The sequence below is a fragment of the Etheostoma cragini genome, chromosome 2 (assembly GCF_013103735.1).
Source record: "Etheostoma cragini isolate CJK2018 chromosome 2, CSU_Ecrag_1.0, whole genome shotgun sequence".
Classification (NCBI taxonomy): Eukaryota; Metazoa; Chordata; class Actinopteri; order Perciformes; family Percidae; genus Etheostoma; species Etheostoma cragini.
Genome location: NC_048408.1, coordinates 25886977 through 25908689, shown reverse-complemented (window position 1 = coordinate 25908689; position 21713 = coordinate 25886977). Strand labels below are relative to the sequence as shown.

The window sequence follows — 21713 nt, the reverse complement described above, 5'->3', positions numbered from 1 at the left end:
CTGTGTGTTTACACCATCTTCCAATCAGTGCTGTGACAGTTTGGTTGTAAAATAAAAAAAATACAGTTAGATTTGGAGTAAAAGGATCCAAAAAGATAGAAGTGATCTCTATATGAACACATGAACATTAAACCTTACCTAAATCAGCAATTCCAAAAGCTTTAAGACATCAGCAGGAGGTTAGAGTGATGAAGGAAGAGGCTGCAGCAAACATTGTTAGCCTGTTAGCACGAAGGCATCAGCAGAGTGGGCAGAGAGCCATGACTTGATATCCGGACTAGCCTCTCAACTACTCCCTGCAATTTCTCTCTTTCGCTCTCTTTGGCATGTTCCTGGGGTTTACTTTCCATATTCGGAGACAATTTGGCATCCCATGAAAAGTTACCAGCACAACAGCTTACGCCATTGTAACATGGGTTCAGCAACAGGATAGCAGTCCGAAACAGCCAAACAAATCCAAGAACAGTCAAGAGGAAATAGAGTCAAAACCAGCAACAGGTAACAGGAAGTACAATCAGGTACAGGTTCAGGTAGAGATGGTCGTACTCTTTATTCATGACGTTCACTTCTAGGATTGCTCTGTTGCTGACAGAAACTCCACCGGATTTCATTCTTTTTTCATCCGGATGTCCTTTTCCTTCTGCTTTCTTTGTGTTGGATTTTTAATCTTGGATTTCTGAGGACTATGGCTAACTGCTCCTCAGATCTCTGCAGGGTAAATCCAGACAGCTAGCTAGACTAGCTGTCCAATCTGAGTTTTCTGTTGCACGACTAAAACAACTTTTGAACGTACATGATCCACCACAACAAGTTTCTTTCCGATGCTATTTGGCAGCAGGACTGGGGCTCCGCCCGATGCTCAGCGCTGCCCATGACGATTGGGATTGGTTCAAACAAATGCCAATAAATTAGAGCATGATTTTCTTCCAACGTAGAATGCTGTGTGGACTAGCCAGACCCCCCTCTGCCGCACTGTGGAGGACGGTCTGGCAAAGCGAGATGTCAGACTTGAAGTGAACCAAACAGCTCAGGTGTGAAAAAAGCCTTAGGGCGTTCCAACAACCGCAGTTTGTCCGCTCTGGTCCAAATTAGTTGATGAGTTTGCAAACTTGGAGCTTATCCTTCTTGGTTCTGTTTTGTTTCACAAAGAGAAAAAACTAGCAACCCAAAGACCCACCTTGAGGTGGTGGTCTCCGGTTGCTTTGGTTCACACCCGAGTGCGATTGCTGTGTTCACAGCTGCCCAGGGTTCGATTTAACCAAACTGAAAACCCTAAAGGCCTAGTCCATACCTGTTGTGTCCACTCTACATAGCCTACAGTATGAGCTATTTTTAAAAACAGAATGTAGGATTATTTCTCACATAGATGGAAAGTTAGAATGTTTTGTGCACATAAAATTACAGTTTTTAAACAATCCTTCAACAGTAAATAGATTTGGTGTTGTCCTCTGTCTTTTTGCATTGAAATAACTGTCAATCAATGGGAGCGGTATGAAAGATGTTTAGTTGGCTTAGCCTTGGCCTTTTGATATAATATTACAACAACAGTGTCAATAATCGTAATTGAAATGAGCCAAAACCAAAACAACACAATGTATGACAAAAATGATAAATATTCCGTGGTATTAGTCCAAAGAATATTAATAATCACAGTAACATTAATATCATCTCGTTCAAATAATATTTCTATAATTTTACAAGTGCACATTTTGATCCGTTAGACTCTAGTAACACTTATATTTTCTCATATTTAAATGTGTTTTGCTACTTTAGGGCTGTGTGATAGCCCGGGAGTCACTTTCAAGAAGAGATCACAGTAAAAGAAACACACTGTGACAGATCAGTAGGAACTGGATAATACAGGGAAAAAGACTTTACTAGGATAGAAAATGAACTGTTGTCCGCCGTCTCTTCTGCTTTTTATCCACTTAGGACGGCAGTGAAGCCTCTTCTCCAACTCCCGTTTTGTCCTTCCCTCACCTCCACCTCCACCTCCACCTCCTCCTCCACAGTCCCTTCCTCCACTCCACCTTTTGAAATAATATCAACTTCATTCTCTGTTTTCTTCCTACACACTTCCTCCTCCTCCTCCTCCTCCTCCCCCTTACCATTATCTTTTGGTCACCTGTCCCCCCCTCCACTCCTTCTGTGTCTGTCTTCCCTCTTCCATTTGTTCTCCATTCTTTCGTTCCCTCTCCTCACTTTGAGCGAAATAGATTTTCAATTATGTGCTGAGTGCCTGGAAGCTTCTATATTTCCCACCCTGACCCCAATACAGTTGAAGTGATACCCCACGCACCAGGAACACACGTACACACGCGCACACTCACACACACACACACGCGCACACTCTCACACACACACACACACACACACACAGATCTGATACACTTCCGCCTCCACTTACAGCCTAATGGAGTGGAGGAGAGGCTGAAGAATGTCTTCAGTGTCCCGGACTTATTGGCACGATAAGATATCTTGAAGTGCTTTTTTAAGACTTTATTCATCCTAGGATTTTTTGAGAGGTAAGTCTCACAAATAACAACAAAAAAGTATAAAACAAAGACAAATAGTTTCACATTCTTAAGAAGGTATTCTTCATGCCTCAAGCTAAGATGATTATATCGGTTTCAATGGGCCAACTTGATGAGAGATGCAGTGAATAGTACACATTGAGATAGGGGAACATCTTCCTAAAGACATTCATGGTGTTGCACTCGATTGTACGAGCAATAAAGGTAAAAACTAGTGGTGTTACGAATGAGAAAACAGGGCTGTAAGGGAGAAGTTACCCTGCCTACTTCCTTCCTTCCATGCACCTAGCTAATCGCTACTTGAATCTGTCAGTGTTAGTTTTTCGGAAAGTTAATACAATTTTCAGTTGCAGTCTAACAAGTGCTGCAGTTGAGGGACACTGATTCCTGTTCATTCTTATGAGAGTTGCTCAGTGGGGCATGAAGTCATCATGAAGCCAAAAGCTACCCAGGTGCGGCTCTTCTAGACTTTCCAAATGTTACCGGACCGAATGGATCAAATTCTGTAGATAGTGAAACAATATGTTGCGGCGGCTGTGACGCTCAAAACAATGTATCCGCTAATTTACAGACTTCTTTTTAACCACGTACAGTAAGTACATGGGGAAAGGTTTTTTGGACCAGAAGACACGTGACTGACCAGGAGTTGCAATTCCAATGTCTGGCCACTAAGTTTAATTTGCTTCAAAACCCGGCTCGCTTCCTGGGGGCCTGGTGCTGACATGAAAATCTTCAAGAGATAGGGCCTCACCATCTTTTTGTTTGACACATTTCCTACATCCGGAAATCCGTCACAAGCTGTTTGTGTTTTTTGTTATTATTTCATATTTTTGAAAGTGCACATTAAAGAGGAGGTGGTTAATGTAGGAAGAGAAAGGTCAGATGCAACAAAGGTCACAGACTAGATTTATACTGGGGATGTTATATGGTATAATTATCAGACTACGCTAAAAAAAACAGATGTCCCGGTCCTACAGGACTGCACGGGCAGAAAGTTTGTTTTTATCAGTGTAAAGGATTTTGTAAATCATTTTTTGCATAGCCTACATTACACAAAACTTCCTTTATTGCCTATTGTGTGTGTTAAATGCTCCATCAGCTGTAATGTTAGAAAATCAACCTCGATATGGATCTTTTTTTGTGGTCTGTGACATACAAAAAGCAGAGTAGTAAGCATTAAAACATAAATTTGCCAAAAAATGTCACTGTTTCTATGTCTGGGAGGGGTCTTACAAACAACAAATGTTGCAGTGTGTTGGTACAACTGTTGTCAAGTGGCAACCAAACAGTGATAGCTGAGGGGTTTTCCATTGTTAAAAACTTGATTTATTCATCTTCAAACACCTAATTTATTAAAGCCAATTCCAAATGCAAGACAACACTTTAAATACAGCTGCTTTATAAGCCTGGCTCAATTACCACATACACACACACACACACTGATTTTATTAAGCAGTTTGCGCCTCCTAAACATGGCCTCTCCTGGGTGTTAGTAACCGGTTTTCCGTATTAAACAGAGCTGAAGGTCAAAGGTCAACAGCCTAATGCCTTATCTCTGATGCACCATGGCCAACCTTATTACTAAAGGCTTAGAGAACAAACACACACACACACAGAGGCATAAATGCATATATTGTTCACACACACAGAGTAAGCGCTCCACATGAAGAGTGCCGTAGGTGAGATTATGGCCTCAGGGCATGTTCAGCGTGTGGAGCGGCACGCGCCAGCCATGTAAACACACACACACACACACACACACACACACACACACACACACACAATGCGTCTCACAATCTTTGTGGGGACCCGTCATTGACATAATGCATTCCCTAGCCCCTTACCCTAACAAAAATAAATTGGTTTTAACCCTTAAACAGCCCTTTAAAGTTGAGGGGTCCAGCACTTTGGCCCCACAAAGCTGTCTGGACCCCACACGTATAATGAACTCCTGGTTTCTGGACCCCACAAATGTAGTTAAACGGGTTACACACACAGTGAGTTTTCCTCATGCTTTGTACTACCAGAGTTTCAATGTAAAAGAAGGCACGATACTGCATGTTATACCACATAAAAGCTTCCGTTACAGGGAGAAAGTCTATTAAAACAGCTTGCTCCCTTTATAGATCTTTGACGTGACCTTTACAACCAAAATGAGAAAAAAAAAGAACTTGAAGTGGAAGAAACGTGAATGCATGCGTTCTCTATTTCGGGATTTGGAATGAATGAAAAACTTCAGAAGCAATAGCTAAACATAAACTGTTATTCATGAACAATTTTACATCTTGGCCTTGTCTTTAAAAAGTCAATCTTCTGCAACAATCTCACTACTCAAGACCACATAACATTTCTATAATGATTTAATTTTCGTTCAGGATTTCATAGCAAAAATTGAATAAAAGCAGTTACGTTTTTTGTATCATGCGAGAATCAGTGACAAAACACCCCAACAACATATGACACACACAAGAACCACCCAAAGAGATCACATCAAAACCATTCTCTCATTGGAATTATAGTAATCTATGGAGTCAGAATTCACTGGGCTGTGTGTATGTGTGTGTGTGTGTGTGCGTGCGTGTGTGTGTGTGTGTGCGTGTGTGTGTGTGTAGGCGTGGTGCTGCTTTGTTAAGGCCTGAATGAGTTGTTGATGGGTACAGCAGCTTGGGTCTCTCAGGGGATGAAGAGGGAAGAGGAGGAGGGGAGGATGGGTAAGTTGATAATTGCAGGGGAACTTGGACTCAGTCTGTCCATGTGACACCCACCCAGCCTCTCCCCCCTACCCAAACACACACACACACACACCAGCTCCCCCTTTGAAGGGGTGGTCCCTTGATTAGGCCACTTAAACACAGTGTCCCTCCTCTCTTTGTCTGTCTGGCTTTCTGTTCATCACTACTCTCCCTCTCCATGTCCAGCTCTCTGACTTCCTCTCTGTCAACTTTTATTATTTTTACTCTCCTCCTATTTTCTGCTTCCCTTCAGATTTCTTTGTGTCTGTGTGTGTCTGTGTGTGTGTGTTCAGGGGGTGGGGGCTCCTCTCAGGTCTCAGCTGCTGTTGTGTGTGAGGGTGAATTACACGCTGTAGCGAAGTGTTGACAGGAGCAGCTGGACATCAGTGGGCCATAGCGGCCGGCTCTGTACATGTGTGACTGTGTGTGTGTGTGTGTGTGTCTGTGTCTGTGTGTGTGTGTGTGTGCATGTTTTTTGTGTGTGTAGCTGTGAAACCCTACCCAACACAGAGCTGACACCTTCTGGCCAACAAGGGCAAAAACAGTCTGCAAAGTCTTGTTTTGTTATCATGTTTTGAATATTGGCAGTTAAGAGTCCACAAAATAAAAGTCTCAAAGTAATACTATAAGACTTTATTGACTTCTTTTTGAAGGCCCAATAAGTTTTTTTTATAGTTAATTGCAAAGAAAAACTCCAACACACTGTCTAACTAAAAATATATAGTTTTAAAAACAGGAAACGTTTTGGTCCTAGACCATCTTCAGGTAAATGGTTTTACATCCTGAGAAGCCAGGAGTGAGGACTCTTGTTGTATTTATTGTGTTATTTGATTTGTGAATTGGGTACCTGCCGGTTTTGGGAAATATGCCTAAATACGAATGCTCTACATACAGTCTTGTGTGGATTTAATACACAAAGATTGACATCAATTTAATACAGATTGCTCTGGTATGACATACTGCATACATATTTGTATGGTTACTATAGAAGGGCTGTATTGATACTTAAGCTCTATCTATAGAAATGTGAAGAAAAGTTGTGTACTTATGCCGTTGTGTGGATGCTTTTGATTGGTGCACAACAAAACAGTCCCCTCCTACAAAAAGATGGCTTCTCAGGATGTAAAACATATTTTTGCAAGTTAGACAGTGTGCCCAAGTTTTTCTTTGCAACTCTTTACCTGCTTGTCCCCCTCCTTTGCGGTCGTCTCGAGTTGTAGATGTGCGAAATATATACCACAATGCAAATATATAAAACAAACAAAACAGTCCTAACACTATTCCAATAAATGAACAGTAAAATTCTGTCAGCACACGTGTCACAGGTACTGTATAGTCACATAAGTCTCCATTTTAAGTGAAAATAAGGGTGTGTCATGTGATCATGTGCTTAGTCTGTTCTACTTCTGCATAGACATACAAAAATATTACCGAATCTGGTTTAGTTGTTAGCTCCGCCAAGGAGGTTATGTTTTTTGGTCTTGTTTGCCCAGTTGTTTGTTGGTTTGCTTGTCTTGTCAGCAGGATTACAAAGAAAGTACTGGAACAAGCTTTGGATCTAAATCATGGGGCAGAAACACAAATTACTATTCACTTTTGTTAACATTGTGAGATGAGAGGGCGTTTGTTCATGGTGCATTCATGTGGCATTTGAAATAATCCAAAAAATGACATCCCGACTGGGAAAATTACGGCTGCAGTACAGTAACATTGTGAGATAGGGCATGCCTTAGGGCAAAGTTCTGGGCTCTCTGAATGCCATAATTACTTTTGATAGTTTAGATTTTTAGTTTAGTTTGTACCTTTAAAGCTTTCAAAATTAGATGTTAATTATTTTGTATGTCAGTGCTAGTACTAATATTAATATTGTTGTTATTAAGTGCTTATTAGGATACGTTTAAACATAATAGGTGCTAAACTGTGCTAAAAATGGAATGTATTCTTAGTTCCAACTGCTTTCACTACCATTTTCGATGAGAATGAATTGATGTATAATGGAATAAAAATAGTCTGATAAGAAAAAAGGAGGTTGGGAAAATACAAAGAAAGAGGAGAGGAAGAAAAAGAGAGGGAAAGAACAGAAAGGAGAAGAAAGGAGGGAAGGTGGAGAAGTAATAAGTGTGGAGAAGCGTGCTGGTCTCTGGCTGGTTGTGAGGCCAGAGACAGAGTTTTGTCACTGCAATCTCACACTCTGCTTCTGTAATGACTCGCCTGGAGGCACAAATGATTTCCTCCACTGGTGTTACTGTTGCTGGAGTCACCACAAATTCAAGAAAAAGGTTTCGCCGGGGTGGGGGTGGGGCGTGTGTGGTGGTGGGGGGGGAGGCACTATCATTTATCTTTTGTATAAATCTCAATAATAATTCCAGTAAAAAGCAAATTTAGTGTTCATTTTACATTCTGTTTGTCCAGCTGGTTTGCCGTAGCTTAGGCCCAACTGCCGTCAATGGGCCACAGTTTTCCATCCAAAAAGCTTAAAATAACCCATAATTCCACCTCTTTCTCTCTCTCTCTTTCTCTCTCTCCCCTTGGCTCCCTTCCTCCTGCCCGGGGACTTGTCATATAGACGTCATCACCACTGTTTGAGGGCAGTGGAAGAAAAGCAGGGTTGACATGATGATCTATCCGCCAGTCACCGGTGAATCGACCCAACAGACAAAGCTGGGGAGGATGATGAAGTGAAAACCAAACGGTGACCTCACAGCTCAATTGTTAATGCTTATTAAGAGGAAAACAACATTTTCCCAAGTATAATTTTTTTTTAAATCTTACATCTTCCTTTTTTGTACTTTTGCAGCCCTGTAGAGCACTTTCAATTTCTTGTTTCATTGCATGGTACATCCATCCATCCATCTTCATCCGCTTATCCGGTACAGGGTCGCGGGGGCAGCAGCTCCAGTAGGGAACCCCAAACTTCCCTTTCCCAAGCCACATCAACCAGCTCCGACTGGGGGATCCCGAGGTTGAAGTTATAATCTCTCCACATAGTCCTGGGTCTTCCCCATGGTCTCCTCCCAGCTGGTATTATGAGTGTTTCTATTAAAATTAAACCATAAAATAAAAATGTTTGCATTTTGACATATTTGTCTGGTAAGGAATAGAACCTTTAAGTATTGGAGTTAGGCCAATGAATGTGCCGGGTCAACATTAGATGTTGTCTTATTTCAGATATGTAAGTATCATTGTATGTCGACTGATGAATAAAAAACTAATTGCCATGATAAAATGCCAAAAATATGTTTAAGGTAATTAAAAATATCCACCCCACATTCTGCCAGAGAGACCTGAAAAGTGTTGCGCTCTTATATATATATAAACCTGGTGATGTTCCCCAAGTCCTCAAAACTATAAAACAACGCATAGTATGACCGGTAAAGTTTCATAAATTAACACCCCAGTGGCAGGAAATACAACTTACAACTTCCTCATTTCCAAACGTAAGTGTTACAGTTTGAAAGACATTGTTAACGTTGTGAAATGGCCGCAGTTTGGTTAGGTTGAAGCAAGAAAAAGATCATGGTTTGGGTTCAAATCAGTACATTTATTACATTACTTCACTTCCAGTTAAGGATTGTACTGAGTTAAACCCGATATACACTTTCCTGTTGTCAGAAATACTCAATAAAGCACTAAATGTGTATTACTCCACAACTGAAAACAGTCCACAAAAAATGCACAATTTACTACAATAAATGTATGATGTAATGTAATGTAAATGAATTTTAAAAAAATCTTTAAATATCAAAAATGTATAGTTTAAGTTTTGAAAAGAGCTGAATAGATTCACATAACAGCTGGACTCGGTAGTTTTAACCATCTTTTTCCTAAACAGGCATGTCTGTGGCAGGAATGAATGGGTTTTGAGCTGAGAGCCACAGACAGGATAGCAAAGTCGGGATTGAGAGGTGGAATTACAGATTGTTGAGAAAGAAAAATATGGACCAACGACAGCCTCATACTTTTAAAATAACCCAATATTTCACCCCCAGTTTCTGTAAAGTAGTTTGCCTTCACTCCAAACAAAATCCTCCTTATTTATATTTAGGGCGAGTGCCACGCAGCTGAAAGATCAGTGAAGCGTGTGGTAAACACAATGCGTTGTTCCCACATTTAGTCTGTATATTTACTGTCTATAGCTCCAGCATATGATTTGGCAGGTGGGCAGGGAGGGAGTGAGGCCGAGAGAAAGGAGGGAGGGAATAGAGGGGGGGCATATACATCACTTCATCCTTAATTAGCTGTCATCAGCTTCTCTCCTCCGAGGAACCAGACTAATAATTAATGATCAAACCCTAAAGTACTGTAGAATCACTCTTGTTCTCTCCCTCTCGCTTCTTGTGAAACAGGAAGAAAAATTAACAAAGAAAAAAAGATAGCAGTTGATTTGATTAGTTAGTAATACAATCTGACTATGAGGAAAAGGAGTGTTGCAGTGAGCCAACATCTTTTAGATTGAATAAATGACGCATCGAAAACCAACCAAAAATTAGTTAAGGGGCATTTCTCCACCCTCAGGTTACCAAGGTAACCCGCGTTCCCTGCCCTCCAGATTGTTATTGCTTGTTTGGTGGTTTGGACCCATGGGCATCCTCTTTATTAGACTAGTATGTAACGCACAAGGCCAGGATTAATGTGCCAGCCTTATCGTATGACGATGTGAGGATGACTCACTTGTACAAGACAAGAACATGCCAGGAAAGGCATAGCTCTGTTTTAACAAAGCCTGTGCGCCTGTGTAGACAAGAGCAGCTAATTAGAGAGGAACACAGTGTAAGTGGGCATATGTGCACTAGGGGACCAGTCAGCCAACACACGACAGGAAAGCACCGCAGGGGGCAGGGGGTTGGATTGGGCTGGGGGGGGGATGCAGTTGCAGGCAGGCAGGCGACTGACCAGCTCCGGAGCCAACACGGAGCCGCCATGGAGAAATGTTATGGTCTCAGCGCCCCGAGCCCCTGGCACGCTTTCCCAGAGCCCTGTTTGTAGTGGCAGGGAGGAGTGGAAACTGCAGGCTTTACAGACCCCTCCGCAACCTGTCCTCTCTCCAAGACTGGACCCACTCTGAGATGTGTTTGTGTGTACGCTTCTTCTAAAGCTGCTCTTAAGTGCTTTAATTGGATTACCCTTAATGAGTAAACAAACACTTACAGCAGCTAAATAATAAGCAAATGAATACAAACGTGTCAGGAAGCGCTTCCTTGTTCCTCTCGCTGTCCTGCCTCCCTTTTAGCTCAACCCTTCGCTCATTTAGTTCCTTTCATGTGTAATTATCCCGATTAAGAATGATTCTAAAGCACTGCTGCTGGAGAGGTGTGAGTGTGAGGGTGTGTGTGTGTGTGTGTGTGTGTGAGTGTGTGTCTCTCTTAGACAGGCATTCTTAAGTGGCTGCTTTGAAGTCCGTGATGAGCCTGTGATTAGTCCTGTGATTCAATGACAGGAGAAAGAAAAGGAGGTGAAAACGACAGAGCTCCGGGGAGAGACGGAGAGCAAAAATAAACAAATGGAGAATTTTGAAATCTGTGAATATAATTAGAACGTTAATCTGCACTGATGACACACATGCTCAAGCATCTCCCTCTGTTATTGCAGAGGAGAGGTGAGGAGAGATGAGAAGAGAAGGGAGGCAAATTGATCTCATAGGAAGACATATAGCACGTCACTCAAAGGACATTTCACGTGTCATGTTGACGCATTTTAAGCTCTGAGTCAATTAAAGCCCGTTCTTATTTCCAACTGCTTAAAACGTAGTTAATGTTGTAATTTCAAACAGGTAAAGACCATGGTTTGGGATAAAGTAAGTATGTTTTTGTTACGTAAATTAAGTTATAAGTTAAGGAAGTTGTCACCGCTGACTTCCTGTGTGTGTATGACCCATCCATCCACCAGATGCTAGATCCTACCTGCCGAATGTTCAACTGCTTATTTGAACCCTGCTACAACCTGACGTTGTACTGAATAAATGAGAGGCCAAATGCAACGATAATCCATTTAAAAAATCAATATTGAACATGAAGACGTGACTCACCTTATTAGTATTGTAACGTAATATTGAATAATGTGATGTAACGTAACCCAAGCCCTTGTCTTATAACCTAACCATAACCTTACACAGCTAGCTGCTGCGTGTGAATCGTTCGGTCGGTAAGATCTAGTATCTTCCGTCTTCGTCTTTACCCAGATTTGACTTTATCTTACGTCACAATAAAGGTCACTAGAGACAAAATGGTGTGAAAAGCAAAAACTACGTTGTGATAAAAGGCAAAATTAATGAAATTATGAAATTGTCATCTTATTCATATAACACCATTCCGTGAAAAGAAGAGGACAGGTAGAGATGAGAGAGTAAAGACAGCAAAGGAGTAGCAAAGAAAAGCGGAGACAAGAAAAAAGGAGGAAAAGAAGGGAGGAAGACAAGAGGAATGAAAAAGGAAACGAGAAGTGAGGTAGAGGAGGAGTAAGGAAAATCAGGAAAGAGGAGAGGAGGAAAACTAAAAAGAGCACAGCAGAGGAGAGTAGGGAACAGGTAAGGGGGAGCGGGGGTGAGAAGAGGAGGGAAAGAAGAGGGTGAAGGACAGGCAAGGAGACAAAAGAAGAGGAGAGGAAAGGGATGAGGAAATAAGACAAAAAAAAGAGGGGGTGAGGAAAAAGCAAGAGAAAAAGAGGAGAGGACAGAATAGGAGGTAAACATAAGATAGGGAGAAGAGCAAAGAGGATAGGAAATGAGAAAAGAGCAAAGGAGGAAAAGAGAGGAGGAAGGAGATAGGACACAAGAGGTGAAAGGTAGACAGAAGAGAGGAAGGATATAAAGAGAAGAAAAGAGAAAACAAGTAAGAAGAGGAGACAGCAAAGGGTGAGGAGAGATGTAGAGAAGGAGAGGAAAGGAAGAGACGAGATAAGTGGAGATAAGAGGTAAGGAGAGGAAAAGAGAAAAGAGGGAAGGAGGAGATGAGTGGCTGAAGCACTTTACTCTTTAATTCCAATTTATGGTGCTATAAAAAGGGACATTTCCAAAAAAATCCATACAAAAAACTCCTAGCCAAATCATTTTATCACTTTCTCTGCCCTAATTGCAGCCATATGCAATTTTAAAGGCTATTCTACCTTCTAATGGTTCCCAGAGGAGCAAGGGGTTAATTGCTGCAGCTGGTGATGTAGCTCTTCAGTACTAAAGAGGTGGCCTCTCTCTCTGTCGATCACTCTCTCTTTCTCTTTCTCTCTCCTCTGAGAATGACTGTGTGACAATCAAATTTAGTACCCAAACTGTCAGTTGTACTAAAAAACTATCCCAGTTTACAGGCCAACTTCCCGGTTCAACTTTATTTTTACTGTACTGCCTGTAGTTTCCCAGTGCCACGGGTGGATTATTGCCAACACTTTGGGTGAGCTGACAATGTAACCTGACATTCAGACCGAGCTGCCTACCATCCGTGTTCAACAGTTAGGGATTATAATTTGTAACATTAGCAACGCTGTGATTTGTAATGTTGATTTAATGAGTTTAGTTCCTGGTTCTGGGTTGGTTTTTAGGGGCAGAGCTGCACCTCTAGCAGATCATTTTTGTAGAGGTTCCTGGCCTGTTACATTGAGACAAACTGTCTCATAGTGGTTTCAGAGTTGATAGCTAAGATTAAAGCTAGTTAGCTTGTTTGTTTTGTTGTAATTAAACTCTTACCTCTCCACTTAAATGTACAGTAAGTCTATAAAGGCCGGGTTCTGCAGGGACACAGATTTAGAGTGTGATTTAGGGGTGAAGTTGCAAATTGTTGCATTTTTCAAATGTTTTGGTAAGCATTCACACTGCACTTTGTCAACCACAAAAAGCATTGTCAATAAATTCCACACAGTCAAGATGGCTCTTTACACATTCCATACATATGAGCTACTTGGCCACCCACACACATGAGCTGGGTTATGGTCAGTTGGGAAGATGATGACCTAACAGCTACAGTATGATTGGCTCAAATTTTTTGCCAATCAGGAAAACAAACATGAGTAGGCACAACACCCAACCTATCTGAATGGCTGTTAAAATCAGAGATCTGTGCAGTGACTCGGCAAATCACTTTCAGTTTGACTACAGATAAAGTTGCATGGATAATCTGTCTGATCTGTTATCTGATCATCTGACAGCTCATGTTTCTTGTCTTTCTTGTCAGAATTCGCTTTTATAACCGACAGTAGAAGGGTTGGTGGGTCCAAGTTGGGTAAGGAAGAATAGGCTAGATATCCCATCTAACAGCACATTAAGACTAACATGAGTACACAAAGACATAATAAACGTGAGTATATGATTTGATTCGTGTACACAGACACGATTTTCTCATCTTTTTTCATGTTGCTGAGAACGTAATGTATTTATGCTGGTCACTACGTAATGTGAAGCTTCAATTTATGAAAAGAAGAACGGAGAATTGACACGCTACACACCGGGACACAAGCCGCGGCCTCTGGGGAACGCACCTGTTGGGTTTGGGAAAAGAAGAACGGAGAAATGACACAAGACACGCCGAGAAAACAACACGTCACAAAACAAGAACGGTGAAAAGACACGCTACACATCGGGACACGATCCCCAGTCTCTGGGGTGAAAGGGTTGCAGTGCTGTGTTGTTTGACCCATCCACCACCCCAACCCATTTCCTTACGCGGATTTTCGGCATTTAAAAATACTCGCTACCATAGTCGTGCTGTGACCACAAAACATGCTTCCCATTTAAATACATACAACACGAAAAAACATTTCACGAACTGCCGTGAGCCCGGGTTGGAGATTTGGCTGGATTGATCCAGACAGGTGGGCAGTACAGAGGGGGTGGTGGTGAAAACATAGTAAGTAGGGATAAAGTGAACAGGAGGGGGGAGAAGGCGTGTGAGGTTTGTGAAGGTCAGTGAAAGGCTCGCAGCAGAAAAGACAAGTCAAGGATGGAGAAGTGTTTCAATGTGCTGTGAGGCCTCCGTTCCTGCAACCGATTACAAGACAAACAGAGACAGATGAAGCAAAAGGGCGGCAGCGGCAAAGAGACGGCGGTGAAAATAGAGAGCGATTACACGGATAGATGGAGGGAGAACAAAGAGCAGGAAGGAGCCGGAAGTACAATGACAGAGAGAGGAAGAGAGAAACCAAGGGTTGAACCCGACTTAGCTGTGAGGGGCACCTGTTCACGGTTGGACCACTTCCTCCCGCCAGCCTTAATCAAATTTACCACAGAGACAGACTGTGACGACGCCCCCCTCTAACAAGAAACCAACTGTGAGTTACATCCACATAATCCCTACCTCTAGCCAGGATCACACCGCGTGCCACTTCCAAAGGTGTCCCACCTCTAACTACACAGCCACACTAGGTTTCACCGTAACAATCCTCCAAGAACTAATTAACTGGCCGACGTTTTCAAGTATTCTTACATGGGGAATACTGTGTGATAACATTATGGTTTATCTACCCTGTACAATACAAAAGTCAGATGAAGTGTCTACGTTTTACATGTGGAAGTTGGAATATGGAGAGAATACTGTGTCTGGTAAAGAAATCTCTCAATACTATGCCAATACGTACCTGAAGTCTGATACTGGTGCCAAAAAATTAAATAAATAAATGAATGTCTAAAAAAAAATGTTTTCTAAACACAATAAACCAGAAAAGTATTAGGATTAAAATCTGGAATCAACTGATCAAAAAATAAGTTTAAAAGGTTATGAATCTAGACATTTGATTCCAGCTTTCAGCTTTTTGATATTTTTCAGTATTCTGTGCTACAGACACATTATAAAAGGTTCCACGTCATGAAAATTTCATTGAACAATGTTTTTTAACATCAATATAACTTCCCTCTGCATGCCTATGGTCCCCCAGTGGCTAGAAATGCTGTTAACAGAGTCCCGGGTATCCTGCGTGCCTTTTAGAACATGAAAGCTCAGATGGGTCAATCCGGAATCTTGCCCCTTATGGAGCAAGGTTACCTCCCCTTTCTCTGCTTTGCCCGCCTGAAGAATTTGGCCCACCCACGAGAGAGCGAGACATCATGGCTTGCAAACGAGTGAAACATGCCAGTTGGTTAAGGCCACACCCCCAGCCTCCATCTTGCCCCGCCTGTCTCCTCCTCAATAGCATTTAAAGTAATACTGCACCAAGCAACTTCAGATACAGTATTACAGTATACAGGGACCACTGGGACCTATATAAAAACATCCAAAAAGCAGCATGTTATTAGGACCTTTAATAATCAACCCTAAACATGAAAGGGAAGAAATGTCAAACATTTTAAGAGTGATGTTTATACAATATTGTAAAATTGCACACTACTGCCAGTCTTGGTCCATCAGCAGGGTTAGATCTGGTCTACAATTGCTTGGCCTAGTGTAGTCTAAATGTAACTCTGAATGAAAGGTGCTATACAAATAAAGTTACACACGTGCAGCCCAGCGCTTCACAAAGCAAAACAGCTGTCCTCATTCAGAAAACTGGCCCAGTAAATTATGTCTTTTGTCGGTCAGGAACAGATGTATAAAGGGTAGGGTAACTTGGTCAGCGACATGAGGCAAAGGGAACAAGTTGACAAGGATGTTTGGGTCAGTAAGCTGTGTGCCTTGGACACTGGGGATTGCTGTTTGTTTCCCATTTCCCACCATCACTAATGTTTTTTCTTTGAACAATGCAATGCAAACTTTGCACCTATCCATAACATAATAGTAGTTTTTGTCCTTAAACCAAAGATGAACTACATGTTTTGTCATTTGTGTGTTTTAGTTGTATTGGAAATGAAAATAAGTCATTTTGTCCTCCTTACATTATATAGTGATAAGTCACAGAAGGCCTCAGCTCTCAAATGACTACAAGAAAACTTTTAGTCTTGTTTCTCTTTTCTTAAACAGCTATTATCTGCACCTCTGTGTTCCTTCTTACTCTCCATTCCTCTTCCTTATTTCGTACATAACAGATTGACTCTACTCACTGCAGCTGACAAAATGTATTAATAGTATTTTTCTTGTGGATATGATTCAATCCATCATCCCTCTCCATCTCCTCTCCTATCTCCGTTTCTCAGTCAATCTGTCACTCCCTCTCCTCCCACTCTCTCATATACGAGAGAGAGGTGTCACTTTCAGTGAAACAACTTAATTCTGATGTCAATGAATTAATTAGATGTGTTAATGAGCTAGCGACAGCTAACCCAAATTAAATTAATACCGTAATGGCCTCAGACAGCGAGAATTAGCTCCCATTTCAGTAAACGCTTTCTGGAGTGTACACAGCCGCCAAGGATAGACACACACACACACACACACACACACACACACACACACACTCACACAGCTCAAACAACATCCATCCCCCCGAGCAGATCATCATCCAGATGTAATTAACTGACTAATTACAGGAGCTCTCACTCGCTCCCCCTCCTCTCGCTTCTGTCTCTCTTCTCTTTCTAACACTTTAACTGTCTGCCCCTCTCTGCCGACTTGTTATTTAACCCTTCTGAAACATACGTTTGTCACATTTCCGTACGGTTTACTTCCTTCCTCACGTGTGTATTTTGGTGTGCCTATTCTTCACCCACATTTTGCTTTAAAACCATTGAGTGGTTGTTTAACGTCTGGTTGTCGGTGTGGCTGTGGTCTTCCTTCCTCTTTCTCCTCTTGTCATCACACTTAAAGTCTCATTACACACAACAGGCCCGACTTAAAGGCTGTTTAGTCTGCCATTAGCTCTAATCGGGACTCCTCCACAGTCGCCACGCTCCAGTGGACCTGCTGATGGGAAGCGGTGCCACCAAACTATTAATCTGATCTCAGAGGCACAAAATGGCTGCTCTCTAGGTGGCGGCCGGCCGGGGAAGAAAATGGTGTCATAAGCCTTTGTGTTATTGTAGTCTTGCTTTGCCGTTGTGGCGGAACGTCTGGCTAGTCCACACAGAATTCAGATAGGACAGAAACATTGTCTATCACAAACACCATGTTCAAACATAAGGATGCTCATTAGTGTACGTGGTACCAGAGCACCCTAGGCCGAGGGTCAATGATCGATTTTACAATAGTTACATCTGATCTTAGGCGGTATGTTTTAGACACTCGGGTGAAGATTGGGGCGGAGCTGTCAACTGATCACCATCTAGTGGTGAGTTGGATCAGGGCGTGGGGGAAGACTCTGGACAGACCTGGTAAGCCCAAACGGGTAGTGCGGGGTAATTGTGAACATCTGGAGGACGCCCCTGTCCGACAGTATTTCAAGTCACAAGACGACGACATTTCCCTGTGGAGGTTGGGGGCAGGGAACCGGAGTGGACCATATTCAAAGTTTCCATTGCTGAAGCTGTGGCAGGGAAGCCTTCCAACTGAAGAAGGAGTCTTTCTGGGATATGTTATCCTAGAGGACTCCAGAGGCAGTTGCAGGGCAACAAAAGTCCCAAAGGGCTGCAGCCTCTGCCGTGAAAGAGGCCAGGCAGCTGTTGTGGGAGAAGTTAGGAGAAGACATGGAGAAGGACTTTTGGTCGGCACCAAGGATCGCCACCTCAGGAGGGGGTAGCGGGGAACCATTTATTCAAGGCCCTCTATGGTAGAAGCAGAGCTGGAGAATGACTAGGGATTGTCATCAGAGATCCGTCCAGAATTGCTGAAAGCTCTGGGTGTGGTGGGGCTGTCTTGGTTGACATGCCTCTTCAACATTCCGTGGAGGTCTGGTATAGTGCCTAGGGAGTGGCACACCGGGGTGGTGGTTCCCCTGTTCAAAAAGGGGGACCAGACGGTGGGTTCCAATTACAGGGGTATCACACATCTCAGCCTCCCTAGTAAAGTCTAATCATAGGTGCTGGAATGGAGGGTTTGGCCGATAGTTGGACCTTGGGTTGAAGAGGAACAAAGCAGATTCCATCCTGGTCGGGGAACAATAGACCAGTTCTTCATTCTCGCAAGGATCCTGGAGGGAGCCTGAGAGTATGCCCAACCGGTTTAAATGTGTTTTGTGGATCTGGAGAAGGCGTAAGACCGGGTCCCTCGGGGGGCACTGTGGGAGGTGCTGCGGGAGTATGGGGTGAGGGGGTCTCTTCTCAAGGACATCTAATCTCTGTATGAATCTCTGAAGAATTTTGTGGGGCGAGTTTCTGCTGCTAGCAGAAATACACACTTTAAGTACAAAACAATATGTTATCATATCACAGGGGACAACCTTTTGAAAAATCCATGATTGGTATATGTACATATTGTAAGAAAAGAAGTTTGTCCAGATGTGGATATCAGGACACACGTCACTGTCAGTATGTGTTGCAGTTTAAGATTGAGATTATTGCAGAGAAAGCAACAGCATAATAGTTTGTCGGTTTGTGTTTTCCAAAATCTGCTGCTGATCTTACTTTCTAATACTGTCCCAACCTTTCATCATGCATGCATAAACATATACTGTACATAAAAGCCAGCATAATAGAGGCTTCACATGTTTATTCCTTATATATGAAGCATTAGAAGATGCCTTTCTAGTCATCAATGAAGTCATTAGATGCAACTTGGAAAGATATAAAGTGATCATTTGTATCTGTCTTGTTCTTTCTCATGTTTCCAACACAAAGGGCAGTGAGGGGATGGCAGTAAGAAATAAACCTACTTGGTTACCCCTTCCTCTCCTCACCATTTGTATCTTTTTCTTTGTGGTCTATCTCACATGTGGGTTGGGGCTCCACACTCAGCGCCTGCTTGACAGTGTGATAGTGCTCTATGTACAGTATGTACAAGTGTGTGTGTGTGTGTGTGTGTGTGTGTGTGTGTGTGTGTTTGTATACCGGGCCTGTCTGCGTTAGCATGAGCATTTTCCTGGGGTGAGACTCTGCAGGGAGCGAGCTTCTCTCACAAACACCATCTGTCAACAACAGGCTCACCTGCTAGCAAACATTTAGCTCAGGAACAATTCCCATTCACACAAACACACACACACACAAACACTCAGCAATACAATTCAGAAATGTCAAAGCAGAAGATAATGTAATTTCCCACTTAGTCAACTTGACAACCTCACCTGCTTTGTAGCCTCTGTGATCTCTGAAGAATGTGTTTGTATGTGTGACAGAGAGAAGCATAGACACACTGAAGGGATATTAGAAAAAAGCACAACACAAAACATTTGACACCTTGTCTGAACATGAAAATTGTTGGGCTGTTGCGTAAGAAGCAATGTGCAGAGTGGGGAATGTTTGAGAGAGAAGGAAGGTGAGCAATAGGGAGATGAAGACAGGAGAGGGGGGAGACTATTACCTGAGGTGTCTGACTAAATTAACTTCTCATCATCACTAATTAGCCCCTTGTTCCTCTGTTTCCTGCAAGTGAGTTTTACCTATACTATTGTGTTTGTGTCAGAGAGAGAGTGTGTGTGTGTGTGTGTGTGTGTGTGTGTGTGTGTGTGTGTGTGTGTGTGTGTGTGTGCGTGTCTTATGTTTGTTGTTTGATTTGCGAATGGCAAAGCAAAATCACCTCTTTTATTCTCTTTCATTGGCCCTGGCAAACCTATGCGGAGCCGTGTAAAAGGAAAACTTGTCCCTCAGATATGTAATACCTCTATTCCATTCATGAAAAACTCTGCAATGTGGTTGTATGTCAGTAGCCTACATTATATCACTTCCCCCTTCAATTTAGCACGGACATTCTCCTTTTAGTCCATGTTTGTGTTGGCTTACTAGTTTATTTTCCCTTGTCCACCTGTGACCTTACTTGTGTAAAGCGTCTTTGGGTTTCATACAATGAGCTAAATTTATCTAAGTTATTATAGCGTTGGTTGCTATAACAATCTGTCACTGTGTCACGAGCCAAAGCATTGATAGTTACACCCGGTTTAGCTCACGAGACATCCAAAGTAGGCTAAGTCACCATCTGCAACACTTCAAATGCAACAATGCATCTGTAACTTATTCTCTTATTGGAAATTTATGATTTTCTGGTTGAGCAAAATAATCTTGACTATATAGACCTCCCCGTAACGCTAACTCAGTAATCTACAGTGGGAAATACGGCACCGTAAAGAAAATACCATTACAACAGCAGGTGTGGTAAAAACACTACGCTTTTGTCCTAATTGGCCGCTAGAATCAACCCAAAACTGAAAGTTACTTACTTAGCCATTTTAACGAGATATTTCCTACCACCAAAGTGGTGGATCTGCCAAGAGACCTATACATTACAACCACACAGAAATTGTGATATCTGGACATTTTCAGAATAAGTTGAATTAGTCAAAGAAAAAAATAGAATGAAATAGGAATGTATACAATAAAACAATATCTGAAATGTGTACCAGCTACATACTCACATGGAATTTCCCATCCAGCAATAAACCCCCTTAATTACATCTTTCTGTGGAACAAAATAGGTTTAACGTTAAGTATTTCTCACATTTCCTTTGGTGTATTAGTGCACAATGACAAAAGACATACTCCTGCAATGTATTCCTGCTTTCTCATCAGCACATTTTAAGAATGTAGAATAATCTGATTATTCAAATAGATGTTAATTAGAGCGGTTTCCTCAAAAGATGGCATTATTCGGTTGAATAAAAGCGAGTCATCTCTCAAGATTCCTCCAATTCCCAAAAACCCGCGTGGACATGAAAAGAACACCTCTGTTGTTTTTTTTGTTTTTGTTCGATTTTTATTTGCCCAATTTTCTTTTGTGTTCCCTCAGTGTTCATCTGGTGGGACATAATTTGAGGTGGAACAATAGCACCGGATGAATAACCTGATATAATACATATTCATGGCGTTTGAGAAGCAGTTGAGTTGATCCACTTGTTTGAGACACAACAAAGGTAGCTTCCGCTCCTCTGTTATCCTCTCTGCTCTCAATCCCTTCTCCGTACCTCCTTCAATAGTTTGCCTGTTCGTTCCTCCTTAATTATCTTCTGAAATCCCCCCTCTGTTTAAACCTTTGTCCTGTTCCCATGTGGAACCTATAAACAGACAGCAGCAGTTTTCTGGGGGGAAGTAAAAAGAGGAGAGAAAACACTCCCAAGGTTAATCTTCCTGCTGCGCAAGTACAGGAAGAATCTGTACTTTTAAAGCTCTGTAGAGATGCCGTTGACGTTTTTTTACACTGACTTGGACCTGTACCATGCAAACAAAGTAAGCATTGCAAATGTACCTCAACAAGGTCTCCTGGACATGTATAACGTGATAACGTGACTAGCAGGGCAAATGCGCTAACATTAGCCGCTACATTAGCAACGCAGTATAAAGTAACAACGGACTAGAATAGCTTCAACAGTCTCATTGGTAGAACAATTCTAATTACAATAACATTGTTTGGTAATCCTTCTAAATAGGAGCCAGGAACTAAATCGGTCTGATGACGGTGGTGCTCAGCTTAGTTGCTTTCCACCGGTCTTTAATCCTCATTAACAAAACCCTAATCCCCCCCCCCCCTCCATGTTCGGTCCCGCATCCGCTGCCCCCCCCCACGACACATAAAACTTTACC

At 42.2% G+C, this 21713-nt stretch overlaps 1 protein-coding gene across 1 annotated transcript in view; it reads right to left on the bottom strand.

Annotated features, from left to right (window-relative positions):
- Positions 1-16545: 16545 nt before the first annotated feature.
- Positions 16546-21713, bottom strand: part of micall2b (mical-like 2b) — a 41366-nt gene continuing 36198 nt past the window's right edge. Inside the window, exon 17 of the mRNA XM_034895116.1 lies at positions 16546-16570. The gene's annotated coding sequence lies outside the window, so the exon portion shown is untranslated. The remainder of the gene's footprint in view (positions 16571-21713) is intronic.